Raw genomic sequence first — 4,972 nt, forward strand, 5'->3', positions numbered from 1 at the left:
ATGATCACTATTTTATATAATAGCAATAATAGTTTTCGTGTATTTTCTGGTAATTTTAGGGAGTGATTTTGATATTTTATTTTAGCCAATAATTGTCATGTGCAGTATAGTTTTTAGTCAGAGTTTACTGTGCGTTTGGGCTGCACAGTAGCAATCTAACCCAGCGCGCAGCTTTGTTTTTTTTTCCCTTGCCCACGCGCGCTAGGCAGCAGCAGCCGCTAGCAGGCCTTCGGCCGATTTCCGCACAGCAGGACAGCCCACCGGCAGCCTTCTTGTCTTTTTTTTTTCTCCTCATCCCCTACCTCCAGCGTGTTCTTCCTGGAGACCAATCCCGATCCAAATCCTCCGTGGATTCGGCTCGGATCTTGCAGCTCTTGCCTCCCACCTCCATATAAATACTCCCCACGTCCGGATCGACTGAGTTTTGGCAAAATCGTAGCCTCCTGTGCCCTAGGTCGATTTCGCGATCTCGCCGGAGTTCCACCGCTGTTGACCTCCGCCGTCGTCGCTTCCGTCGCCACCATCGGTTCCTAGCACCTCTGTTAACCTGTTCTTGATCGCCTCAAGCTTCTGTCTCGACCTCACCTCTTAGTGGCACAGGGATTCACCGAACCGAGTGCTACAACCTCGACCAGAAGCAGAGCACCGCCGCCGTCGCTCCAGTCGCCCATCGACGCCACCACAGGGCGTGATCCTCCCAGAAGAGGCCCCCTTTGTCTTCACAGGAGAGTTCCGCGACCGCCCGTCCTTTCCTCCACCACCAGAGCAGGCGCCACCATCGCCGCCCCGCGCCGTTCTTCCTCAAGTCCGACGGCCAGCCTCTGTTCTTCTCCGGTGAGTCGCCTTACACCGTCCGATCCCTCTCCAATGGCCAAGATTAGATCTGCTGTTTTTATTTAAGGCCGAACCGTTTTTCTCTAGTTACCGACCGTTCGTTGCTTAAGCCTAGCAGCAAACAACCTCTAGCCTATCACAGTGCGCCACGTGGCACATCCACAGCTGCCGCAGCAGTTCTTCCAGAAATCTATTTTGACACAGTTTATTTTGGCAGATTCCATACCAAATGTTCATTTAGGTATATCTTGAGATCCGTATATCCAAATTCACCGATTCTTTTTCCTGTGTACTCGTAGAGACCAGGCGAATACCGCAGAATCAAAATTTAACATTTTTGAACTATTCAAATTTGAATTTGTTTAAATTTGAATCCAAACATCCGGAGGCCATATTTTTTCAAACCGCTTATCCAATTTAGTTGATTCTTTTTGCATTGTCATATTACTAGCATGTAGATAAGATATACCTACTGTTATGTTCTGTTATTAAAGTTTTGATTTAATTTCTTGTTGTTGACTTTATTGTGGTGTTATGTGAGTACGGTTTATTTATCGGTGCCTTCGTTAATCGTATAGATTGTCCGGACTGCGAAGCGGATCAGAATTAATTGTTAGAGTACTTCAACACCGTTCAAGGCAAGTTTGCACATTTGATTTTGCTCATCCTATATTCTGCTATGCATGTGTGGTTTTTATGCTATGATATATGTTTGGTTGATCATTATATTTCGTGCTGTCATGTTTTGGTACTGATTGTGTTATGTGATGGTGTGATCAACTTGCTATAATAGACGTGGGCATGTGTCGAGTGATCCATGAAAGTGGTGAGTGTTTATAGCCGTAGGCTCGGGATTATTAACCAGGTGAATGCGTCACTGGCAGAGCGCTCTATTGTCCCTAGAGAATGCGTCATTGACAGAGCGCAGTTGAGGCGAGCTTTAGTTTCGGAACTTAAATCAGGTGAATGCGTCCTTGCCAGAGTGCTCTATTGTTCTTAGAGAATGCACCACTGACAGAGCGCACTTGAGATACTTCTGAAGTTCTTGTCATGTTTACTTAGAATCTTTGGGGTTATCTTGGGCGAATGAATTAGGGGCGGTTGTGAGTTCAGGTAGTGGAGGTAGGTGAAGACTTTCTTCTCCAAATTAACTTGAGTGTTTTGTTTGTCATACTTTACTTGTGGATGTAGGTTTGCTATATCATATTGTGTGATTTGCCAATACAATCAATGTATTGACCCTTGTGGCTGCAACTTATCATGTTGCAGGATTTTCAGATGATCATTGAGATACAGTAGGGTCGCGAGTCTTCACTCAGCATTTCGCCAGTGGGCATTGATGGGACTCATCATTTGATTATGCTACATTTCCGTTGTTATTATTGAGTAAAGCTAGTTATGTACTATGAGTTTGTAATACTTTATAAATTCTGGATCATACGTTATAGTAAATGATGCATTTGTTATTTGATATTCATATGTACTGTGTGTGCTAGCGAATCGATCCAGGGACTAGCACAGTGAGCACAGAGATATCGAATCTTTTCATTTGATATTCATATTAACTGTAGGTTGTGACCCTAGAACTTTTCATCTGTACTAGTTTTCTTAGGGAACTTTTCATCCACTCCAACATCTTGTGAAGATCGGAGATGGCATGTTAATGCTCATGTTAATCATGTCAGATTGAAGATGGCATGTTAGCGCATTTTACAAATCCTGCATACCAAATAGGCATGTAGTAGTGTTCAAAACTGCATCTAGGCACTAACACGTTTTCTTCTTTTGCAGATAAGATTAGGCCCAGTGGTGGGTAATGTGATACAATATAACAATCACGTCGAATGCCTAGATCTACATCTCTCAGAAATAACTTTGAACTCCTATCGAGGGACCTTACCGGAGATTATATTCGCCAGGTTCTTTGTTGTCAAAGCAAGGGTGCTGAAGGTAATGAGGTTTGCCCTATATTTATTTCGGAAAAAGGAATGGATTGTTGATCAGCGCCGGTGCCTGCAGCAGAATGGAATAGGCTACAAAAATGCTGAATTTCATTTTGGAACTTCAGATGACAGAGTAATCAGAACTCATCGTGTCAACCCCATACATGACATCTCAGTGGCTGACCCCTTTGCAGAAGTTGTGAGGTTTTGAAACCAGACTTAAAAGTGGTAATATTAGTTTGAACCTCTCTGATATCCATGTTCAGCGGATCAACGTGAGCGTTTGCAGCCGATGAGCTGAATTTCATTTCTAATATCAGTTTGAACCTTCAATCGTTGAATTTGAGCCATATAACTCTGGAATTTGAACCTTGTAATATTTCGAGCCTTTGTGGTACAATCGTTGAAATGGCATCGTATGAGACTCGTATATTGGTAGCACTATTTTGAACTTAATATGCAATGGTATTAGATTTTATTTTATTAACCATTCTCGAATCTGTTTACCTTGTCGATCTCACAACACACGATCTCTATAGCTAACTCGACTGCGATCTTGGACATTATTGCACACGGTTGGTTGCTTCCACCGTGTGCCCTATAGAACGTAGAATTAAATATTGCACTCAAGTGTCCATCATCACCCTTCTGTGTAACTTTGACCTCATCACCCATGGGTAAACTTACGACCAAAGTCATTCCACACACTTGGTTTTTACAAAGCTTTTTGCCAATAAACACCCACGATTTGTCCCTCTTCTAGCCGATGCGTGGCAAACCAAGCCGGGCGGGATGCTTGCGCAGTAAACTATGCGGTAGCGCGGGAACATGCTCACCGATGATACATTTGGCGCCTCTTCGAGACCACGCGTGGTCAAACTGCGGTGCGGTGTTGTCAAGCGTGCACTGAAATCCTCACTGTGGTGCAGTGTTCTCAAGCGCGCACTTGAATCCTCCACTATGAACACCGTGACAAGACGTGACGATTACAGGCCAGCTGGTCCCCATTCGTTACATCAGCTATTTAACCCTTGTGTCACTTCAACCTTTCGATTACGCCCCACCATTGCAAGAAGTACACCCACCACGACAAATTCTTAAAGAGTATCCTGCGTGGCTCCAATGGCGCTCCGAGCGTCTGGCGACGACGAGCAGCAGTTCATGGAGCTCTTGGTGGTGTACACGAACAACCCGGTCTGGGTGGAGCACTCCATCCGCATCATGGAGCTATTGCTTGCCGACGAGAAGTACAAGGTGGTCTGGTTCGACCTCGAGCACACCCGCGCTCGTGCCGAGTCTCGTCCCAAGGTCGCCGTTGTCTAGATGTGCATGCGCCACCACGTCCTCGTCTACCAGTACTGCCTAGCCGCAAGGCCTTGCGAGCGTTTCGCCAGGTTTGTCAATAGCCCCCACTACATGTTTGCTCGGGTCGACATCACCAACGATGTCAAGGTGCTCAAGAATTCGGGCATCCCCTGCCATAATCTTGTCTACATCCAAGGCCAATAGAAGATCTGGGGCAGCAAGGAGCATGAGAAGGACTCACTGGTTCACCTTGCCGAGGCCATCATCAACCCCTACTACAGACACATGAAGGATTCATGCAACAACGACAAGCGTGCCTGGCACTCGGCCTGGATGGAGAAACTCGACAAAGCTCATGTCGTGTACGCGGCCAAGGAGGCATACACGTGCTACGACATGTACAGGTGGATCATTGACATGAGGAAGTGCCTCCTTCCCCAAAACGGCCAGGGATCCAGCCGGAAGCAAAGCAATGGCAAGCGTGGTCGCAACAAGAAGTAGATGATTAGATCCTCGTTTCTCCTAGTTTAGTATGCATGTAATTGCTTACTTTGGTGTGTGAAAATGTTATATGTGTAGTCACTTTTGTAATTGTATGCTTAATTTGGTTATGCAATGCTGTCTTTTTAAGTATATATTTTGATGCTCTGTAGAGAGAGCAAATCACATCGCGCACAGACTAAAGAACGGAACCCGTCGGTGATGATTTCATCAATCACTGACAATTGTATACCATCAATTGTTTGCTCACAACACACACGACATGTTAATAGGAATCGTCTGTGTTGTTATCAGTCTTCCCACACATTTCTGATTATAGACCTGTTTGCCACTATCACACGCATCTTGTTATATTGAATCGTTTTTGTTCTCTTGTCTCAACACAAACA

At 45.1% G+C, this 4,972-nt stretch overlaps 1 long non-coding RNA gene across 1 annotated transcript; it reads left to right on the plus strand.

The window, feature by feature from the left end:
- Nucleotides 1-274: 274 nt before the first annotated feature.
- On the plus strand, nt 275-2,631 carry LOC123041196 (uncharacterized). Its single transcript, XR_006418412.1, has 3 exons — nt 275-526; nt 601-834; nt 1,413-2,631. It is a non-coding gene; the product is annotated as an uncharacterized lncRNA (long non-coding RNA).
- The last annotated feature ends 2,341 nt before the right edge of the window (nt 2,632-4,972 follow it).

Source organism: Triticum aestivum, chromosome 2B (assembly GCF_018294505.1).
Source record: "Triticum aestivum cultivar Chinese Spring chromosome 2B, IWGSC CS RefSeq v2.1, whole genome shotgun sequence".
NCBI lineage: Eukaryota > Viridiplantae > Streptophyta > Magnoliopsida > Poales > Poaceae > Triticum > Triticum aestivum.